Raw genomic sequence first — 24386 nt, 5'->3', positions numbered from 1 at the left:
AGAGGATAGCGAAGAAAAAAAAGAAAAGATAGTGAAAAAAGAAAATTGAAAATAGTGCAGAAATAAAATTGAAAATACTGAAAAAAGAAAATTGAAAATACTGAAAAAAGAAAATTGAAAATACTGAAAAAAGAAAATTGAAAATAGTGTAAAAAGAAAAAAGAATATACTATAGTAAGAAATTTTCCTCTCACCCACCCTATACCACGAAGCACGATTATACCTGCCCGCGATAGGATATTTTGCAAAGTTTATTTCGTTTCGGATAGATTCTGGCATCGTTACCGGCTTGTACATCACGGTAAGGAGAAATATGAAATATTAAAGTGCGGCGTATCCCCGTATTCGACGTCAGAGGATTCCCTCGCCCAATCGAGAAATCTCTGTTCTATGAAAGTTTCATATCTAGCCCACCAATCCCTTCAAATCGATCGCCGTTCCCGCTGTCGAACGTCCCCGCGTCTGGAGCACCACGAGTCCCCTAGGTAACGTCACTGACGCATTTCTTAGCGTCGGGTCAAGTGATTCCAACGGCTCAAGGTCGCGCCCCTTCGCCTAATCACGATTTCCACCCCTGGTTAATTTCTATTTATATTAAATTCGTGTACGTATTAAAATCTAATTTTTATGCGTAGATATAAATGAATTATTAGATACAAGTATATTATATATACATATACATATATGTACATAACATATACATTGCAATATAATATATTATAATATACATAAGTAGATATATTATAATGTATTATAATATATCATAGTATATTGTATATGTATTATAATATATCATAGTATAGTAGATATTATTATTATTATATTATTATTTATATTATTATTTATTAAATTACTATACTAAAATTGCTGATTGTTCAATACCCTCAACTCTTATCAGAATAAGCTATTGACCCCGAGGTCAGCTTAAAGTCGATCACCAGGTCACTCTTGCAATCTCAGCGAAGGATCGCTTATAAATATCTTATACGTAGCTCTACGAAATAATGAACTGTTTTATGTTTAATTACGATGATGAAGCGGGGCAATGAAACCTTAGTTCGTAGCTGTGCTTTAATAATACAGCGAATCAGTTTTCGTAATATTAAATGCTCGGCGCATACCGCTCATCTCCGTTGTTCCATTTAATCGTAACGCATTTAATTCTTTGATAGCACGGATTGTAATATTTTAAAGAGAATTTCGCGATCAATGTCTGAGTCGTTCGCTATAGCGCGTTTCGTTGTACGGCGGCCAGACTTGCGATATTGTTAAAAATATTCCACAACGGAATATCGAAACAGCTGATATAATTGAAAGAATTTTGAAACGTCAGAAAAATTAAAGGGATTTTAAAGCTGTAATTCACGTTTTCGAGACTGTCACGTGGTATACATAGGTACAATATTATGTACATATAGTATGGAGAATCAAGCATGATTTTTCAAATGTCAGAAAAATTAAAGGCGTTCTAGTAAAATTATTAAAAATAGTGAGGAATGATTCTTTTTGGCTTCTGATTTTTTTTTTTTTTAATTAATGTATTTATTTTCCTGTATTTATTAATTATATTTGCCTATTATATTTGTCTACTGTATTTATCTATTACATTCGTCTATTATATTTGTCTACTATATTTATCAATTACAATCCTCTAGTATATTTATTTATTATATTTATTTATTTACTAATGCAATATTTTTATACTTTAACAAATCGAATCCTTTGCAGTTGGAGAATTTTTTCAACAAAGTTTTTATACTATTTCCAATGTTATAAAGCGATATTCAAAGATCCGTCGCGCCCGTCCGCGTAAACGATTTGCCGCGCGCGCGGGAAAATATTTTTTGACCCAGTGCAGCGTCCCCGGCAACAATGGTTTTTACATTCGAATAGAAGAACCGAGCGCAGTCGCGGCAAAGTCGTGCCACGTTTTCACGGCGCGGCGGCGGCGGCGGCGTGCCTGACGATCGGAGAGAGATTCGGGCACCGGCACGTGTGCCGAAAGCATCCATTTTCGGAGAAAGGATGTCCAGGCCGGCCGCCCCTTCTTCCACCCTCCTCCACCCTCCTCCCCCTTTCCGTTTCAGATCGCTCGATTGTTCCCGTCACGTTCGTTAAGAATTCCGCGCGTTACGGACGGGCGCGCATAAGGGCGTGACTTGTTTTTCGCATTCGCCGCGCGCGATCATATATAATATACGATTTAAAATGCCGCGGCGGTGTGTTCCGCGATTATGATAATGCAATCGCCGCCATGTATAATTTATAATGTTGTACCGCTTCAACGTTTTCCTCTCTCGCGCGCCTGACCGCCGTCGCGGCGCGCGGCCCGATAAATAAAATAACGCTGTCGCGCCGCCATTTTTCCCTCGAATTCTTCGTGACAAATTGCCGGCTCGGAATTTTATCACTTATTATAATTCATCATCGTATTTGGCTCCGTAGCGAATATTGAATTCGCTGGTATCGACGGTAATTAAAACTTCTCTTCTATCGTTTGTCATTTTTAGTCGCCTGCCTACACTTTATCGGCCATTGTTATTTATCGACGACGACGCGATTTGTTCGAACGTTGGTCGAGGAGAAGTAGGAAGAATTTTAGACGCGGTGGAAATTTGTATAATAATTACAAATGGTAATAATTTTGTAATAATATATAGTAACGTACTATAGTAATTAACATACTTATGTAACGTACTATAAATAACCGCAAGCGTAGTTGATGCGACGTAAAATACTAGATTAAAAAGAAACAAGATTGTAATTTAGAGATCCTGGTAAATTAAACCAGAGAATTATTAGTTAATTTTCAGTTGAGTTATTAATTATTTTAGTATTAATAAGCTTTGGTTGAGGGAGGGTCACTTTGTATCTATATGTATAAGGAAAAGTGCTATTTTTATTGTAATTTATAATACTGTTAAATAACATATTTAGGTATCTAAAAAATATATAAAAAAAATTGTAGAACTAAAATACGTTCGAAGAGCTCCATATGCATTTTTCAACCCTCCCTTATGCACACTAAGGTTAAATAAAAGTCAATCGCGTGAATTTAATTTTTTAGTAAATTCTGAAATTTAATAGCCAAAACAGTGTCTAAAATTTAATTTCAATTTAATTTCATCTAGCCAATAGAAATTTTTGCCGAAGTCTTAGCCGATCCTCTGACTTCAGTCCTTACCCTTGGGACACCCGTTAGAAGAATCGGAGCCGACCGAAGATTCCCATTAATTTTAATAAGACGCCTCGCGCCGGCGTTTTTATATTTTCGCAGAAAGCCAGAGGCCAGTCAGATCGGTAGAAATTAGAAAAGGGCTCAGGGGAGGGGGGATCCATAAAACGGAAGATCGATGTCTCGGCGGGGGGGCGGGCGTTGTTTCGACGGCGAGGCGAAACGAGATCGACGTCTCTCTCTCTCTCTCTCTCTCTCACCGTTAATTGGCGTAATTATTCGACTGGCATTGAACGCCGGGCGAATTTTCGCGATCGAGCGGACCGATTAACGAGTGCACCCCTCCACCTCCTCCTCCCCCTCCCTCTACCTCCCTCTCCTTCGGTGCACGGACCCGGCGAAACTGGGACGATTAAGACGCGTCGTCTAGCGATTCATAATTAGAAGCGAGTTCGAGAAATTTATTTTTCCCGTGATCGGAGAGTTCGTGCCGCCGGGAAGAAGGGGTTTCGGTGGGGTGGGGGGGTTAGACCGATTCATTGTCCCCGCCAAGAAATCCCAGCGACTTGATTCGCCGTCCGTTGGAGCATCGATTAATGTAGACTACGGATTTTTGTGCAATTACGCGAGGAGTTCGATTAACAGATTCGAGTAATTGTAGACTTTCGCGTAAAATTCTACTTTTCAAAAATTACTTGGAGATAGTTGGACGATGTGGAAAGTTTTTATAGTTAATTAGAAGATTTATGGTGACGTAGAAATATTTGGTTCATTACTAGGTAGCAGTAGGACGCCCTGAAATGGTCGTAAAGCGGACGTCTTTAAGCCGTCCAGTGCTTACTGGGATAAAACAGATATAGCTATAGTAAGCCATGAAACAATAAAAATACCATTAGAGTTGTTGACATAGTGATTCTCTTGCGTCAAAAATTACAATTATTCAATTAGTAATTTTATTTTCGCCAGCAAGAAATATTTTATTAATAAAACAAGCAGGTTCCACAAAATAGAACAAATGTCCCAATTATCGTTCCCATTTAAATTTTATATTAAATATTATTAAATATCTATAAAAGAAAGAAAGTTTTACAAATAAATTATTGACCTATATCTATTAATTATATTTACCTACCAAAATATTAAATTCAGTAGAAGGTGTTAATTTATATATAAACCGTCTCTTCTTATTTTTAATCCTCGAACACGATAATTAAAAATCCACCCTAGTCTATCAAAATCTACACAAACCACCCCTCAGATCCATAACCCCTAGATGCATAATATCTTCGGGCCTCTAATATCCGCAACCCGTGTACAGGATCACCATAAAAAGTCCCCGAAAGATTCGCGACTGCCGCGAGCAAACTATGCAGCAGCTCGAGGAGAACAGCGTGGGAGGGGAGTGGGGTCGGGGGTTGCGCAGGCACATGCCTCGTAAATCCTGGCAAGCAACAAGTCCCGTCAGGAACGGCGTCCTGGGTAGGCGTTATTCTTTGGACTTATCGGAAGGAAGGCATCGCACCGGCGGCGGTCGATCAAAATCGAGGAAACGGTGGCGGTGAGGAAAGGGGGGAGGGGGACGGTGGAGGAGGATGCTGATGCCATTAACATCCACCCCCGTGGAAATTGCGCGGGGGGGGGGGTCGGGGCGGCGAACGCGGGGAGGCACTTTACGGGGTGGGTTGCATCGGTGGCTCCACGGGGGCATGGAGGGACAAGTGTCGAAGCGGGCGAGAGATCCTGGGGTATATTAGCGGCATTAATTACGGGACCCTCGCGAGAAAGGGGGTCGGCCGGCCAATCGGATCGGTCGGCGGCGGCCTGAAGTCCTGCAGGACGCCACGGGAACGAATGGCCTTCGGATGAAACGAAGCCCCCATTCCGTGGGTCTCTCCCGCTCTCGGGAGCACCGCCGAGCTGAGTGCCTTCGCGCGATGGTCAATCCTTCCTCGAGTAAACAATCCGCGTCTCCTTGCGCGTCTATCAATTACCCCGACCACCCGGCTTCACCCTCGGCCGCCGCGCCCCGGAGGCTGATCCACCAGTCGTTCCTAGCGATAACAGGCGGTGTCGTCGTCGTCGTCGATCGCGGCCTCGTGTTGGTGGTAGCGATGGGCGCGAGATACCAGTTTCCCTCGTCATCGGGAACCGGGATTGCTAAATCTCCAGGATTGCTCCGTCGATTGCTAAACACGATAGCTAAGCAGACGCGTCCTCTCTTGCCCGAACCCTCTGATCATCTTTACACCGTCTCAAACTGCAAGACAAACTTTGTCCTCAAACAGAGGAAACTTAAAAAGACACTTGATCAGCGTCTTAAAAAGCACGCCCGTTCATTTCGTATAAATTGTTTGGTGTGCACAGTTCGCCGGATCGTTTGTCCAGCCTGACAGAGATTGTCGTTTTAAGGGAGTCTTCTTTTTACTGGGGGTCTCTGTCCTATTTTCTCGCTGTTGACTTTTCTACTTGTTGTCCGGCTCCTCTGCAACGCGATCGCGTTCGGCAAATAAAATTTTTCCGCGAAAAACTCCCACGAGGAACTGCGCTAATCGACGCTATTTGACGAAACTTTGCGCGAGTTATACTTGCATAGCAATGTTACGGTATATTTAGTTGCGTTTGTTTTTTAGTCAGGTGGAGTCGACAGTTTTGTACGGAGTGGTAGTTTTAGGTCATTTGCATTTCTGTATCTAGTATGCTAGATTTCTGCATTTAGTATGCTAGATTTCTATATCTAGTATGCTAGATTTCTGTGATTAGAATGCTAGGTTTCTATATCTAGTATGCTAGATTTCTGCATTTAGTATGCTAGACCTCTGCATCTAATACACTAAATTTTTGCATCTAATATACTATATTCTCTGCATCTATTATACTAGACCTCTGCATCCAGTATACTAGACCTCTGCATCTAATATACTATATTCTCTGCACCTAGTATGCCTCAAGGCCCAAAGTTCTCTTACAACTTTAATCCCGGCATCTAACAGTACTTCTTCCTTTTGGTTCCCAGACTCGAGCATCACCGGTACCCATCGCTACCCGGCGGTATTCCGGAACGTCTGGAGAAGGAATGGTGGTGGTGGTGGTACGTAGGGGGGTGCTGCCCGGCGTTGCGTAGTTCGTTGTTCAACGTCCGCCATTGCCGACGTACGGTGGATCCCTAGGCCGCGTAAGGGTGCGCGGAGGGAAAGGGGGGGGGGCGGCGAGGAGACGGACACGGGGGGGAACGGGAGAAAGCCCTTTTATTAATTGAGTCCGGCCGTGGAAACGAGAAGAGTACCCGGGCGAATCTACTTCAGCCTCTAACGGGATTCTCCGCCCTGTCGCGGCCACCGGCCACGTCCAGCCTGGTCAGCATCCTAAGATTGCAACGCCGTCCCGATAAAATCCCATTAACTTTATCTGCATCCTGCTCTACGCTTAACTTCCTCGCCTCCGCCTTCTTGTCCCGTCGTCTAGCAAAACCACCCTCCCCTCCGCGCACCATCCCCCTTCACCGTGTTTCGTCATGCTTTATCGCGCGAGGACAGCGGCGGCGTCGCGCGTTATGAATCGCGCACACGACGGCGACGCTCTCTTAAACGCTGTCGTCGGTCAGACGAGCGGCTTGCCGGCGAACCAACCTTGCCTGGCCCATCCGTGAATTAATTACCGGGGAACCTCGCGCATATTTTTACTCTCGCGACTCATTGGACGCTCGGGCTCGCCGCGGCGTTGCTCGCGTTTGTTGCACATTCTTCGCTGGAATGTTTCCGAAGATCCGGGGAAATCTTGCTGGAACGCTTCTAAATATGTATAGGGTGTCGCAGAGGTGTCTGGTAATTCAAAATGGGGTTTTTTGAGTAAATTGTGTGCAAGTTTTCAGGCTTATAGTATTTGTTATTTAGGTGCTTTTTGAACAGAATTTTGGTTATATTAAAGCGGTTATTTAGATTTTAGGATATATATAAAAATTCCGAAAATTATTAGAAATCATTAGGAATGACGGAATAAGGGATTCCTGAGGTTATTTTAAGCAACTTTTTCCTTTATCAAATTTTTCTACGAGGCGTCGTTATTGACTTATTCGCGAGAAACAGTGACCAATGAGAGAAGAGATGCAGCTGGCGCCAGACGACCGAGTCACTGCGCGGTCTAAGCCCGGCTCTGTTCATTGACTCGTCCGCGTCGCGTCAGCCGAGCTCTCCTGCCATTGGCCACAGTTTTTCGTTAATAACTCGTGAACAAAGTCTCGTAGAACATTTTCGCAAAGGAAAAAGTTGCTTCAAATAACCTCAGAAATTCTTTCATCTCAATTGCGAGTCAATTTTAGAGTTCTTGGTATTCTATAAAAGTTAATAATTACAGATCATAGCACGGTATAAAAATATTCTGCATGGAATATACTCTAACATTTGGCGTCACTCTTGCCTATTTTACTTTTCGCAGTCCAGTCATTTCAATATCGGAATCGAATCTCATCGATTCCCGTCGCCGGGTAAACAAATCTCATAGAACACCGTGACTCCTTGTCGAAAATATCTGATTTTCCACGGGAATTGATGAACGCGCCTCCCGCCGCGACGAAATCGCATTTGCGGCGCGGAATAAGCATTTGTTTTCAGCAACGTGGGGGAGGAGGGGAAGGGTTTCGATTTCGAAAAAAAAACACCCTGTCGATAGACTGTCAGAGGAATCCAGGCGGAAACAGGATCGCAAAAAGCGGGTGTCAATAGCGTAGACCGGGAGGGGCGGAGAGGGGTGGAGGATTTTTTAATATTGAATTTTCGATTTACAGTTACATTTTCCATCAATCCCGACGGCGCTCCTCTTGTCCCAGCACAGCGAGCGCGCGCGCCTCGCGCGGCCCGGAGTTTCTGCCCGCGATGCAATTACAAACGCAACCCCTATCATCGAATATCGCTTATTAACGAGTCGCGGCCGACCGGCCGGGGGTCCGTAAACTACCGGCAGCACACCGGACAGGGTCGATAGGTTGCTTTATGCGTGCCCGTGTCTCGCGAGAACGTACCATCAATTCGCCGCGATCGACTGTTTGCCTCGGCTGGGGCCGATCGATCGGCTCGGCCAGCGGCAGCGGCCGGCACACAGCCGTCGTCGTGTCCCTCCTCTCTTGCCTTCCTCTCTGTTCACTGACCTCTCTGGCCCGTCGGCGAACGGACGCAACTTTCCCCGCGTGATATCGGGAGAAGGGACAGCAATTGGAAACGCCGACGGGGCGCCCTGAATTTCGTACGAGGACGCCGCTTCTTGCCAACTATTCTGTGATACCGAGATTCTATGGAATTGCTTAACCCTTTGCGCTCAAATGCTGACTTCGTGGCAACGCTAAAATTGTTCAATCATGTCTAGAGATCATTTTTGTACTAGGAAAGTTTAGATGTAAAAAGATTAACTCCTTGCATTATGAATCCTTTCATGCGTTGATTAGCACTTATTTATCAATAATATTTTTAATAACAGGACCAGACAATTTTTGTTTCGTTTATCGTCTTGATAAGAGAAGAATTTATCTTTATTTCGATGTAGAAGAAATTAATAATATTAATATTTATTAGATCCTGCATGAAATCTATATCAAGAGTCTGACAAGTTGTTATAGTGCCATATAGGGGTTAAATAGTGGAACTGTTAACATGAGTGACAAAAATCAATTTCCTATGCACAAAAGTGCACTCTGTTACATAGAATGGAAATACTATGAGCCAGAAAAATATTAAAATAAGTCGACAAGAAATGGAACGTCCTCCACTAAAAGGGTGAAATATATTAACCCTGTTACAGAATTGTAAAAAGATCTTTTATTCCTAAAAATGCAATAAGATCTGTTCCCGAATAATTGATCACCGACGTCAAAGATTCGTTTCACTGTCGAATATCCGTTCACACGAGGGGATCGCAGGACATGGAAAACAAATGACACGTTGCGGCAACGATTTCCCTCCAAGCCCATCGTTCCGTTGATACTTTTCGTACGCACGCGACGAAACGCGTCGCGCCGTGGAAAGGCATTGGCGATCGGTTGTCGTCGACATCAACCAGCCACCCCGTTAATAAACCAGTCGGCGGGGCGCCACGCCGGTACATGATAATCTATCTTCGACCCATCGCGGCTGGTTTCTCGCCAAGCACTGTGCGGCGGAGTCCCTCGCGGCTCCGTTCTCGCAGGGTGAATTTACCCTCTTCTTAACCCTCTGCCATTCAAGTACCACGGTTTAGGGCGCGCGCGCGCACACACACACACACGGTTGAGTTTCCGCGAGGCCGCTGCTCGCCTTGTTGCGTAATGGGTGTTAACCATAAAAACAACGAGCTAGACAGCCGGCCGTCCAAATAGCCGGGACTCATAACCGTTTTTGAGAATTAAGGGCCCATTCTCGAAGCCGGGAACCACTTTAAACGCGTTCTCTATTTATCGCGTTGCGACTTCTGAATGGGGTCCGCGAGCCCTTTAATTCGCGCAACTTGCGCCGGGAAAAGGGAAAGTTATAAATTGGCTAGCGAGCACTGACCCTTTTATGTACCATATGTGGGGTATAAGAGGCGACAAGAATTATCTAAAGAGATGCTCTAATGATTCTTTTGTCTTTTTTTATTTTATTTCATTTTTATTTTAATGGTTTATATACTGGTTTTGTTGTGCGAGCATTGACAATGCCAAGTTTCGCAAACTTTGCTTGCGCTATTATTATTATTATATTATATTATAGTATAATATAGTATGGTATAAATTAGTATAATGTGATGTAATATAGAATAGAATAGTATAAAATTATATAACACAATATAATATACAATAGAATAGTATAAAATAGTATAGTATACCATATTACAGTGTGGTATAGTATAGTATAATATAATATACTCATCCACCCTTTTAAAAAATTTTGTGCATCCCCCTAAAGATTATTATACATAATACAATATAATATAGAATAGAAAACTATATTATAGTGTAGAATAGTATGGAATAGTATAAAATAGTATAGTATACCATATTAAAGTGTGATATAGTACAGTACAATATAATATACTCATCCACCCTTTTAAAAAATTTTGTGCATCCCCCTAAAGATTATTATACATAATACAATATAATATAGAATAGAAAACCATATTATAGTGTAGAATAGTATGGAATAGTATAAAATAGTATAGTATACCATATTAAAGTGTGATATAGTACAGTACAATATAATATACTCATCCGCCCTTTCAGAAAATATTACGCACCCCCCCTAAAGATTAACGACAGTCGCAACAACAAAAATGCGCGCGCAAATGTACACCTTGATTAACTCCTACTGTGCAACGAGCGATGACACCCCTCCGAGGATATTTATTCTATTGGACCGTTGGATAACGTCGTTTATCTCTTACATTGTCCGCGCGCAATTCCACGGCGTCGCCATTTATTCATGGGGCATAGAACGCGAAGTGTATCGAAGTCTCCTTCCTGATCAACATGAATAAATCGTCTCATTTCGGAGCGACGATAATGAATGGAATCAGGTCCCAATAGGGGCGTAAGTGTCACGGTCGATTTGCGACGATCGACTTTGCCCGAAGCAGGGAAGACCGACCGCCGCGGCACGCCATATGCTTGATCCTAACCTCCGCTTCCTATAATATCGATTCACGCGGTTCTCCGTGCACATACAGTCAATTCTACAAGTATTCGTACCCTCCTATAAGGTATTCGAACCCTCGTTGTTTTTAAGAGAAATCTGTCGAAATCAAGGGATGCACGTAAAATTTTGCAATAAATATTTCATTATTTAATATTTTTGGATGCGACGGAAGAGGAGAAGTTTGGAGAAAGCCCGATACAGAACGAGAATTACAAAATGTATGACCAACTGTAAAGCGCAAAATATATTTCTGTTATTAGTTAATCAATTTTCTTATAATTTGCTATAAATAAACTCTATACACGTGTTCATTTATAATAAAAAGTTTATTGCAAAATCTTACACGCGTCCCTTGACTTCAACAGATTTCTCTTACAAGCAACGAGGGTTACGAACACTTACGGGACTCGCTGTTATGTAACAACGGTTAAAAGCCTGCGGCACACATCTTTTTTGCGGGGAACTCGATTCCGAGATGCACTCGATATCGGACGGGTTTTCTTACCGCGGCAACAGAAGAAAAACGTAAGTACACAGAGCGTACAATAAAACACAGGTGCGGATTGATGGATGGGCGCGCCGTTGCTGCCATTAACGTCAAACCGCCTCGCCTCCCCTGCCCCCCACTTTCGCGGTACGAGAGTTCCATGGATTGCAACAATATTACTGCACTATCATTTGGCAGGAATTACCATATTTATAGTGTTGCTAATGGAATAGTCCCCTCAATGAATTTACCCTGTTCCTGGAAGGGCATAAAACATCGCGCGCGGCAGGGCATGCCGGGTATCGATCGTATTCTGCAATTGTCGGCGAACATCGGGGGCAGAGATCTTTCTCGCGGAATTACCGCGCAAGATGTGCATAAACGCGTCTCGACGGTGTTTTGTGCTAATAAATTGGGGACGTTAAAAATCGATGATATTCGAAGCTGTTTTATTTTATCGTCGTTTTTTATTATTATGGGGGCTGGTCGAGTTACGATTTTCAACCCTTAGGGGCTTCAACCTTTGGTACGTTTCTACGCTGCATTCGAGTAAATAAATAGAGTATATTGTACATTATATTATATTGTATTATATTTTATTATATTTTATTGTATTGGAACATTATACTGTATTTTATTCTCTTCAAAGATATATTAAAATTTTATTTGCAACTTACTATAGATATTTTCAGTTTTCTAATCGCAAATTTGTAGTTGTCCAAACAGCAAAGATATAGGATAAAATAAATTAAATTTAAAATAGTCCTCACAATTTAAAAAAAAATGACAAACATTCTATTCTAATTCCATTAATTTTCAAATATTCTGTTGACATTGCTGATATTTTTTAATCTAATTAAATAAACCCTCGACGAATTTTATTCTCACTATTCTATTCTAGTTCAATTCATTCTCAAATATTCAATTGGCACTGCCCATATTTTTGAAATCAACTAAATAGTCCCTCAACGACATTTATTCTCGCCAAACCATTTAACGATCGAACTAACAAGTGTTTAATACCCTCAATTGAATAATCCATTCATATTTATGTCCACTGCCGTGAACTTTGAATAAATCGATGTTGAAAGGCGAATGCTCGAGGAAGCAGAGACACGAAGATCGCTGTCTAAGATTACTTTTTTATTTTTAACTTTTTCAATTATTTAAGTAAGAGTAGAGACTGGAGATTGCGATTATGTTATAAGAAAAATTATAAAATATTGTTTCTTGATATTTTACATTGGTGGAGAGCTCAAGGAAGCAGAAACGAGAAAATTGCCATATCTAAGGTTACTTTCTCGTTTTTCTTTATTAAATTATAAGGCTATTTTCTCGTTTTCCTTTTTCTTATCATTTTTTTAAGAATAAAAACTCTAGATCACGTTACAAAAAAATAAAAAAATATTGATCCTCAATTTTCTCCCTTCCTGGAATGCTCCAGGAAGCAAAGACAACAAAATCGCCATATCGAAGGTCAATTCCTCGTTTCCCCTTCTCCAATAATTCATATAAAAATAAAAAACTCTATATTACCATTACAAGATTTCCGATTTATTCCATTGCGGCGTGCACGGCGTCGTAAAGTGCGCGTCCGGAAACCGGGCAGGGCAAGAGAGCGCCCCGGCAGGATACTATGAAAACGCGACGGCGAGTAGTGGCCTCGGCCGCGGGGTTGGCGGCGCGCCGGGTCAAAGTTCTCAGGGAACATCAAACGGTCCGCGCGCGGACCACCGTAATCCCGCGCGCGCGGACGGGTCGCGGAACCGTTCCCCTCTCTCTCTCCTCTCTCCCTTTGCGTGCACATGTCACACGTTCCAACGCTATACCGTTCCCATGAATGCGGGCGTTTGCCCTGTGTTTCGCGAGCAGAGCTACCTACCCGCCTCGTTTACGTCTCGCGCAGCCGTTTCCTCCGTGCCGCCCGCGCGCGCGTGTATTCTTCTGGCGAGGGGGTCCGGCCGTCGCGCCATCGGGAATGGCAGGGTGCGGACGACGGGAAATGCTCGGAAAAACGGGACGTTCCTTTTTTTTTCCTCCCCAACCTCCAACTTTTTTTCTCCCTCCCCAACCCCCAACTTTTTTCTCTCCCTCCCCAACCCTCATCACCCAACCCCCGACCGGCCCTTGTCACCCCCTCGCGGCCCGTGGAGCGCGGAAATCGCGCGGGAGGACCCCCGGCCGCGTGATAAGTTCGCGACGTCGAATGGGGAACAGGGAAATTTATTTACCGGCTCGTAGCATTACGGACTGCCTTCGTTGTAGGACTGTTCTTCCGTTGTAACGCGCTGACGTTTAACGGACCTCGTGATGGGACGACGACTACTACTTCATTGCACCCGGCTGCTGTGCCAAGCGGCGGTTTTTTTCTTCTCTCTGCTCCGATGACAATGTGTGTCTGGTAACGCGGCTGACGTTCGTTTCTGTTCTAAATTGATCATTGCAATGTCTGGGCTCTGCGTCGACGGTGTAGAGATTTATTTATTGTTATTTCAGAGAGTTGGGGTCATGGTGGTGTGACTCGAATCTTGGAAATTGGGGGTGACATCTTTTTTTAGGTATTTGTTACAAAGTTACTGTAAATTAACTCAAAATTCATTTAGAGCTCATTTTTTAATTTAGTGCATTGTCTATAGTCTTCGTCGACGGTATTAATAATTATTTATTGTTATTTTAGTGAGTGAGAATTATGGTGGTATGACTAGCTTCTTGAAAATTGGGTTTATGTCCTAGAATATAATTTGTACAAGCAGATGTATTAAAAAGAACTATAGTTACTGTAAATTAACCTAAAATTCTTTCACAATTAATTACAAGTATTACAGTAGTATATACTAACTGTTCCAATAATATAACTTATGTAATCATCGTCCACGAAAATGTCTCAATTCCTCCAACAATTTTCAAACAATTAACCCCTCATTTTATCACGACATATTCGATATTAACAACAAATTCCCTCATCAAACAATAACAACCATTCTTACAATAAAGAAATCATACGTAACACGATTCTAACCTAATCACGTGCAACTGCTGCAGCCTCTGTTCGACGGATGTTCCGTGAAAATACAGGGGTTGCCAGGACGCGCAGGCTTTAATGGGAAATCGAAGATGTCACTTATGTAGATGTTCGAATGACTGCGAGTCGTTCGCGGTAGTTACCGGAGAAATAAATGGTTGGGAACGGTGCGCCGTGCCAGTCACAGTTTGCTCAGCTGTAACAATCGATTCTTTTCCTTTCATTCTTTTTTTTTCTGTTAAAAGAAGTCGCGGTATTGGTATACGAAGGTGTGACCGGGTCCGCCGATAATAATAGTTTATCGCGTCTTTGTGCGCCCGCCGAGAATAAGGGGACTTTTCTAAGCAATTTTCCTCCAATTCTAGCCGGAGTGTTTGTTCTGGTAATGATTCTCTCTCGCTTCGTTCTTTTATTTGCCGAGCAGGGGAAGCCATTGAACTCCCAGACGCTCGCACGAAACACCGCCCCCCCCCCCCCCTCTCTCGATCCAAGCACGTTTGTTCCTCTCCCCGGTGCAACAAGTATCGCGGAGTCATTATGCATCGACGGCTCCTCCTCCTCCTCAGTTCTTTTCGATCGTAAACGAGTAAATTGTTCGGAATAAGCCGCCTTTTATAATATCAGAAATAATTCACGAATTATTTGATTCCGTCGCGAATTTTATTTTATTAGCTTCTCGCTATGCGACGACGACGTCTGCTTTTATGCTTTGCACATATATGATTCTTTTCGTTTTATGTTGTAGTTGATGTTATAGTAGATTGATATGTTATTGTAAATTTTTTCTAACTAATGATAGATCATTGATAATAGACAAAATCTTTATAATAAAAAGGATAAACGTGGCATTCTTAAAAATCGAGAGGGATGGAATTAAAAAAGAATTAAATTAAGTGTAGCTAAATATTAGATTATGATATAGTTATAGTGTGATCATGTAATATAATACAATTCTAATTCAATAAAATAATATAGTTATAAATTACAATATAATTAGTGGTAAATATTAAATTAATATTATGGTATAATGTGATCATATAATATAATTCTAATTTAATAAAATAATCTACTTGCAAATTATAACATAATTACTGTTATATAGTAAATTAATATTAAATTAATATTGAATTAATTACTAAAGGAGACGTCCATAAATCGCAGATAAAAAGTTCATTCTACCATCCTTTCAATGCCTTTAAAAATTGTCTAAAATTGCCTCGATTACAACAAACAGTTATCAAACAAACAGCAGTCGTTAAGAATTCTCTAAATCTTTCCACCATCTCGCCAAAACGAGCGAAGCATCGCAGACAGGAATAAAGGATCCGAGCAACCTTTTTCCCGACGAACCTCTTCTCGAAAGTCTTCTAATTACCGTGTCGCGATGAATATTCAAGGCACCGTCGCAGGAAGGGAGCGATCGACGATCGGGGGGCGGCTGCCACCAGTGACGGCGTCGTTTACAAGATCGTCGCGGACGGCCGCAGAGAGAGACGACAGAGTCCGTCGCAGAGAGAGAGAGAGAGAGAGAGAGAGAGAGAGAAAGAGAGAGAGAGAGAGAGAAAGAAAGAAAGAGAGAGAGAGAGAGAGAGAGAGAGAGACGACGGAGTCCGCGCCGCAGGAGGGTCCGAAAGAAATTATTCCCGTCGTGGTAAATCAGTGCTCCGCCAGGTTCCGAAGTTTGGCCCAGCGGCGATAACTCGCGACCCTAGAGGGGTCCTGGGGACGAATCTGCAACCGCCGGGATTAGGCACGTCCCGCCTAACGCGCTGGAACGAGCCGAGTTTGCGGAAACTTCGTTCCCTACGCCGCGGCCGTATCGTGTTTCAGGAGTTGCACGTGCACCCACGCCTTTGCGAGCGCGCGCGCACATCTCGCTCGCTCGCCTCCTTTCCACGGCGTGTTTACGCGGAACGCTGGAATAACGCGCCCCGGAAATTGGGGCTCTGCCACGAGCGGACTCGTTTCACCCGGCCTCCCCTCCCCTCCTCGCCCACCGATCGTTCATTGGATCCCGGCACCCGGGGATCGGTTTGCTGTCCATTACCACTCCGCAAACAGACGCGTTCGAAGAAACGCTGCGAGTTACGTTCTTTTCTCTCTGTACTGTTATGCCGCGAGCAGAAAGGAAAAGGATCTTTAAGGTTAGGGTAGCGGAGCCGGCTACTGTGCGGTGGCCAATTTCTTATTTTTAATTATTGCTTGAAAGAAATATAATAATTCAATATAAAAAAGGAAATAAAGAGGGAAAGGAAATAAAAGGAAATAAAGGAAATAAAAAAGGAAATCAAAAGAAATTAAAGGAAATAGAGAAGGAAATTTAATATATTTTATTCGATGAATATAATATTAATTGGAGTAGCTTTGCGGAACCAGTTACTGTGGGGAGAACATTTGATTATTTTTTCAAATTATTTTTTAATTAAAAAAGTGTAATGTGAGTAAAAACGTATTAATCATTTTTCAAAGTTCAATTCCATATAACAAAGTAATAATACGTTTTCATTTCACGTCAAGATTAATTCAGACGAAAAGACTAAATAAACAGGTTCGATTGCAAAAAGTAGGATACGCTACCGCATACTTCAACCCCCTCGAACACAGAATTCCAAGGAACGGCTTTCCCATCGAAGCAAAAATGCTTCCATTTAAATCAATTTCGCCGGACTTGGTATCCGGTAAAATTTGGATGAGAAAAAAACTTTCTACTCTTAGAAGTTCCGCGGCGGTCGGACTCGACGAAGAACGGGGGCTCCATCCGGAGCCAGTCATTTTCCACTCAAGTTTTCTTGTACGCCGGATCGCCTTATACCCCCTATAAATGGCACTCTTCTGGTTACCGCTATCATAACGCTATCATCATCCCTTCGTTCTAACGACGTTCACCAACTAACAATCTCACAGGATATGACATACCTCCGACTAACAATCACACTGATGACAGGCCGAAGGAAACGTCCAGGACAGGCAATAACAACGGCGGACACCGTCGTCGATGCTCGCCCAGAGATGACCGTGTCCCTCGGAACAGGGGCCCCAGCTCGGATCGATTCGGAAACGATCGGAATCGTTCATCGTCGTAGACACACCACCCGCAGTGAACTGCTATTTTTGACGTATACATTACCGTCCCATCGACGACACGGCTCTCTCTCTCTCTCGCCCCTGGCCAGAGAGGGGGGGGGCGAGGGTGGCCCCGCGGTGCTACCGGGAAACAAAGAGGGTAATCGGTCCCGCGCTCTCCCTCTCTTGTGTTGCACTTATTCCGACGACAGACGAGAACTGTCAGCGGCACGCGACGCGGTTTGACGCGCGCGCGCGCTCGGCGCGACGTAGAATTCTGCAGTTCTACTACGCGCGGGCTCTTCCCTGGCCTCTCTCTTTCTCTCTCTCTCTCTCTTGCCTCTACATTTCGAAACTGTTTTCGAAGCTGTCATCGATGCCGGAGACCTAACGCGAGCGAGCAACGAATACGATCCGTTTCCAGCGTGTTCACCGGGAAAAAATAGATTGGGTTCGTCGACCGGTGTTCATGCAGGTGCACGCAAAAAGCTCGATATTTATTTCGCTCTCTTATCCGGACAGAGGGCTAACGCTGTTCCTGCGGCTGCGAGGAACAACCAAGTGCCACGTGTTCTCGAAATACCAAGAGCAGAGGCTCGAAACACGTGGCTGAATTGGGGGTAGCAGCTTCCTTCATCGTGGTGGTAATTTTTATTTGGTTTCATTAATTTTTGTGGAAGATTGAAATGTGGGTTTTATATTAATTTTAGTTGGAATATTTTAGGAAAATTGTGAATTAATTTCTGTAATTTTAAGGCGAGGCGTTATTTGTTAAGTATGATACAGCTGTACGAGTATGCATAATATATACAGTATGTATACAAGTATGTATATATATATGTAAGTATATAAGACTGTAGTAAGTATTATAATATTTCAGTATTACTGTATTATTAGTATTAGTGTGTATAATAATTAATATATTATAACAGTATTAACATTACTAATGATATATAGACAGACATAACCTTGATATACCTGTCAATAGGAATTCATTAATTATTGCACAAATAAATACTTATATTATAATCATATAAGACTATAATAAGTATTATAGTATATTATATTTAATTTATATATTAATTTATATTATGTTATATTGAAGCATTACTGTATTATAATTTTAACGTATATAATAAGAATTATACTACAATAGTATTAACATTACTGATCATATACACACAGACATAACCTTGAAATATCCTTTAATAAGATCACATTAATTATTGGAAAAATAAATACTCGCATAAGTGTTATAAAAAATATAGTCACTAAAAAGGTCACCACCATACGAACATGACCCGGTCATTGCACCCAGCCAGAGTTTCGTGAAACCTGTCGTCTCTAAACGACGAGGTTATGTGTCCCGAAAGGGCTGGTTACGTCTCCGGCTGCCGATTGTCATTAGAGTTCATAATCCCAGTTTCCCCGAGTTGAATTGTTTGAGGGATTCGCTGATCAATGTTTCAACGTCGATCCGTTTACGGGGGGGACAGAGATATCATCTCAATTTTGTCAATTTTTATACTTTGTCCGTTTCGATAGTTTCGATATTGGTTCGGAGAAGAAGCGAGAAAAGGACGAACACATAGTTGCATTCTTTCACCGTAGCCTTTTGTTATTTCTGTTCGATAAAATACACGCGAGACTCGGTTTTTCACCGAACTTTACGTCGCATATATTCCCTCGTACGCGAATCTTTGGAATTCTTTTTACGGACGTCTCTATTTTTCGAAGAACGTTCGCCAAACTTCCGTGGCACGTCCCCCGCCCCCCCCCCCCCCGTTCCTCTTAAAAAGATCGACGCGCCTTAAGAAGTTGATAAAATTCGGAAAAATTGATCCGCGACGAACGGGGGCTAATATTCTGGCAACACAGAAAAAAAGAAAGGTTTTCTTTCACGTTTCAGAGTATATTTATTAACTCTCAAAGCCATCCGAATTATATATCTGAAATAATTCTTCTGACTTGTGGCATTTCCATTTTATATAACAAAGTGCATTTTATGCATATATTACGCATGTGACAATTTTTAAAAATCAAACTTTAATAACATGAAAATGATCTAGGAACGTGATATAATGATTTCAGTGGTGCCTTAGAGTCACCACTCGAATTCAAAGGGTTATCTAAAAAATAATGTCTCCTTCTATGTTAATAATTTCACTTTCATTACAGATTTATATGCAGATTTATATTTATATTAATTTCTGTATTCATATTTACATTTATTTCTATATTTAAATTTATATTTATTCTAATTTCCATTTCACCATCGACAACCATCGTCGACTCAGTTTTTCCCAAATCTCGCGATTGTCGCGCGCATTCATCTGTACACTACTCTTCAGAATTCTCTTTAAAGCAATTTCTATATTTCGAAGAACATTCGGCAAAGTTGCCGAGCAGCTCCCATCCTCGCCGTACGAAAGCATCCAGTAGAACAGTTCGACGGGAGCGTCTTTGAAAATCGAAGGAAATCTTCCCGGGTGAGGGGAAAAAGTAGACATCCGAATGAAGAAGCTCCGAGGGGTTTCTTCCCACCGTCGTATTCGTCCCGTATTCGAATCCGGAGTTACCAATCCCGGGAAGTTACCGAGCTGGTTATTCCGGCGGACTGTCGTGACCGGCGTCAAAAATAGCCGCCGCCGCGCGCGATCCACGAAACTTCGTTTCTACAGGTGACACCGAACTTCGAAATCGTACCCCCCCCCCCCCCCCCCCGTTGAAGTCTACAGTGTACGGTTCAATTTTATGAATTCAGTGGGTCGATTTTCTTTATTTGTTTTGCGGACGACTGCGCGGTTTATTTTGGGGTATTATTTTGAACGATCTTTTTCGTGACTGTATAAACCCTTTACAGTCGAGTGGTCACTCCGAGGTAGCGCTGAAATTGTTAGGTTATGTTTTAAGATAATTTTTATTTTGGTATATTATTTTGAACTTTTGCGTTACAATTTTTTTTCGTGACTGTATTAACTCTTTGCGCTTTAGTGGCGACTCTGAGGTGTAACCCCTTGCACCATGATTCATTAAACCCTTGCACTATGATTCCTTTCACGCTGCATCGATTAGCATTTATTTATCCTTAATACTTCCCTTATTATAGCTATAGACTATAGACTATACTATAGACAATTTTTCTTTATTTTATTGTCCTTATGTATTTTCGATTCTAAACTATGAATTTATTTTTATTTAGATATAGAAGAAATTAATAATGTTAATAGATTTCGCATGAAATTTGTATCACGAGTCTGACTCGTTATTATAGGGGTTAAAATCGGTGTTAAACGCTCGTCGCCTCGAAAAATCTCGTGCTTCCTCGTTCAATCGACCGCGTGCGAACAATTTAATTCGAACAATTTATTAATTAGTGTGGAATAACATAGACAACGCGAACCACAGCCGTCATCAAAGAGCAGCGAATCCCAGCGCATTCGCCCAAGAAACCTAAGGGAGCGGTCACGCGACGGCACCGACGCGTCGCTACTGACAATGCCTCGCGGAGAAGAACCGCCGACGGGAGACAATGGCGGAGGGGCGAGCAGAGAGAAGAAAAAAAAGACAATCGGCCGCCGGTGAAAGTGGAATCCGCATTTTCTGCCCTCCTTTTTTTCCGGCGGTGGCGCATTATGCGAGGAGATCGAACGATGCCGTCGCGGCGCCCTTAACGCGCGACGCCGCGGCCTCTCTCGAACAGGGGCGGCTCGACTCCACGGTGCACCTTGCGCCCTTGCACCCTTCTCCTTGCATTCGATTGGCCGCGGTGCGTCGCAACGCAATAATATCGCAACGATCCATCACGCGCCACCATCGCGCGATAAAACATCTGCCGGTTCTTGCCACCCTCGCCAGCCTTTCTATCTCGCCACCCCTAGCTTCCCCCCTCCCCTCTCCTTTTACCCCGCAGCACCCATCGTTGCACTTTCACTCTTCGATCGGGCTCTTTTTTTCTCCGCGACGATTGATCCCCGCTCGACTCTCTCTCTCTCTCTCTCTCGCCCTTCTCTCTCTCTCTCTCTCTCTCTTTCTCTCTCTGTCGTGCTCGGCTCGGCTCGCGACGACTCGTTGAAAACGGAATGAAAACCCGTGAAAGGGGCTGAAAGAAAGAAAATGGAGGAAAAAGACGTGGCGGGGGCCAACGGCGCGGAGAGAACCGGAGAAAAGAGCGGCGCGGAGGTTATTAAAAGAATGAGAAGATGCTGAAGAAAATTCACTGAGGAGACGTCGAGGAGCGCGAAAATTCTGCTTTTTGTTCCGCGAACACCGCGTCGAAAAGCGCGACCGAGATTTCGGCCTTGTTTGGTGGGGTCCCGGGGATTGGGACTTGTGGCGCAGCGGGCTAGTACACCATTTGCTAGTCGTATGTTCGATCGCACCCTTTGCTAGTCGCACCTTCGATTGTCGTAACGCAAATTAACAACTCAGCTTTAGGGTGAATCGTTCGTAAACCAGATATTTTTTAGTTAGAACAGAATTACTTTAAAATAAAATATGGGTAAGGTAACCCCATGATACTTTAGGAGCTTAACCCCATAGAAGAGATTCTGTAGGATGGTCTTATAACGATAGCAAAAATTTATCTATAACACTGAATCATCCCTTATTTTTTCTCTCATTTGATCTCTACTCTGTCCAGTCTTTGTTAATTAATTTCTCCAAAACTGTAATGACAATGTTGCTAACAATTTGCTACCAGCCTAAGAAACCACGGAGTATATACAATTTTTCTATTGAAGCTATAATAGCTGCGTCGATATATTTTAAAATAATTTTTATTATTCGTTTTATCGAGCACACTGGGTGTAGTCCCTTTAAATAATTATTCTGGAATTATTCTAAAGTGTGCGGAAATTTATGAATATGTCTCGCAAGCATTTTAACCTAAATTCTAAAGTATAAGAAATTGATGAACATCTCTCACGAGTATTTTAACCTAAATCTTAATTTATGCAAAATTGATGAATATGTCTCGCAAGTATTTTAACCTAAATCCTAAACTATAAGACATTAATGAATACGTCTTACAAGCATTTTAACCTAAATCCTAAAATATACAAAATTAATTGATATATCTCTCACAAACATTTAACCTAAATCCTAAAATATGCAAAATTCACGAATACGTCTCGCAAACATTTTAACCAAAAAATCATAGTCACACTATTTTTCTCGAACGTACCGTTCTCTTCACAGTCACCGCAATTAGGAATTTTTTCAATTGGCACAATTTCTTCGAAAGAACAGAACATTAATATTTATTCCGTGTCTGAATTTCCATGAATGTTTAAATATTAATAAAAGGGTATTTTATACCAATTTGAAGAACAGAATAACAACCATATTTAATTATTTGTTACTAGTAATTCCGTCACGAGTTCGACTCGTCCAGGTACGGCAAGGGGTTAACGAAGATCGCCGGAACGGCGAACGAATTCGTAGAACGGATAGAAAAATTGTAGACGCAGCTGTAAATTAGCGAATTAGCCCAGTTTGCGTAAAGTTTTAATGTCGCCGGGTCGTAAATTCGCGTCCCCCCCCTCTCCTAGTCGGCCAAGCGAGCCCATAATTTCTCATTAACGAAGATCGCCCCGGCTGAAGTCTTGCGCCTAACAGCTGGAATCACGCGATCGAATTTCCGCGTGGAAGCCGACTGTGTTCGACGTTGCACGGAACGCGGGTCGATGGAGAATATATGCAGCCCTTCGATCCTGCCGAAAATCATTAATACCCGCGGCGAGGAACGACAAAAGCTCGAATCGAGGCTCGTCGCATCATTGTGCTTCCTGGGCGCTGTTTCGAACACTTTTCACTTCCTTGGCTAACCACCCTTTAGGGAGACTCTTCTCTGCTTTCAATCTTCTCTTCCTCTCACTTTTTCTTTCGCTTTCTCTGTCTCTCTCACACTTTTTCTTTCCCTTTCTCTCCCTCTCACTCTTTCTTTCGCTTTCTCTCTCTCCCTCTCACTTTTTCTTTCGCTTTCTCTTTCTCTCACACTCTTTCTTTCGCTTTCTCTCTTACTCTCTCTGTCTCTCTCTCTCTCTCTTTCTTTTTCTATCTATCGCGCTTTCTCTCTTTCTGGTTTCTAGCCTCGTTCACGCTCACTTTTTGCTCCGTCTTCATTATTCTTCCGTTTTTAAACCCTAACTCTTTACCATCCCCTTGTTGAACCACCCCACCTCGAGGCTTTTTCATGGCAGTCTCATAATTACCAATTATTTCGTCTTTTTTTGTGCAAACTTCCGCGAGCCCTCCAATCTTCTTACCGCATTGTGAGAGATCGAAGGATCGAGCCAAAAGCGAGTTTGCTCGAGCAAACCTGACGCTAACAAGTGGATCTTGTAAATAATTACTAATTATTGCGAGTGTAATGATATTGTTGCGAGAACCCGCAACAATATAATAATGATCTAATTAATGTTATACTTAGTCATATATTATTTTCGTAAGCTAGAAGTTTCCCAAGTCTGGAGATATTGATGAAAGATTAATTAAAGCAAATGTATCGCCACGGGTAGAATGAATTCTATTTTATATTTTAATATTTTCTATTTTACTTTCTATTTTCCATTTAATTTTAGATTTTCTATTTTATTTTCTATTTTCATATTTTCTATTTTTATATTCTCTATTTTAGATAATTATTAATTCATAAGTATCGAGATCATAAAGCACACAGTAAATATAATAAGTAAATATAAAGCTCCTTTTTCTTCCAAGAAATTATTGAAATCGAAACGCTTCCAATCATTGCATTTTTAAAAAGAATATTACAACGACAGTAACATTTATAATTTCCCAATAATAATATATAAAATACCAAATAATTTAAATCAAGAAACAAAAAAACCTCGATATCTTAGAATTTCTTTACACATTTTTAAACAATTAAAAACTATTACAGAGTCGCCAGCAACCCCCCAAAATCATTCCAACATTAACTATATTATTTAACTACTACCCCTTCGCAATAAAAACTACTTCAACTCCAAAACCAAGACA

The 24386-nt window shown here is 42.0% G+C and overlaps 1 protein-coding gene across 1 annotated transcript in view; it reads right to left on the bottom strand.

The window, feature by feature from the left end:
* Ten-a (Teneurin-a transmembrane protein) overlaps positions 1-24386 on the bottom strand; it is a 611676-nt gene that overhangs the window by 190296 nt on the left and 396994 nt on the right. The gene's annotated exons all lie outside the window — the stretch shown is intronic.

The sequence above is a fragment of the Augochlora pura genome, chromosome 2 (assembly GCF_028453695.1).
Source record: "Augochlora pura isolate Apur16 chromosome 2, APUR_v2.2.1, whole genome shotgun sequence".
Classification (NCBI taxonomy): domain Eukaryota; kingdom Metazoa; phylum Arthropoda; class Insecta; order Hymenoptera; family Halictidae; genus Augochlora; species Augochlora pura.
This window is presented reverse-complemented; position numbering and strand designations above follow the sequence as displayed.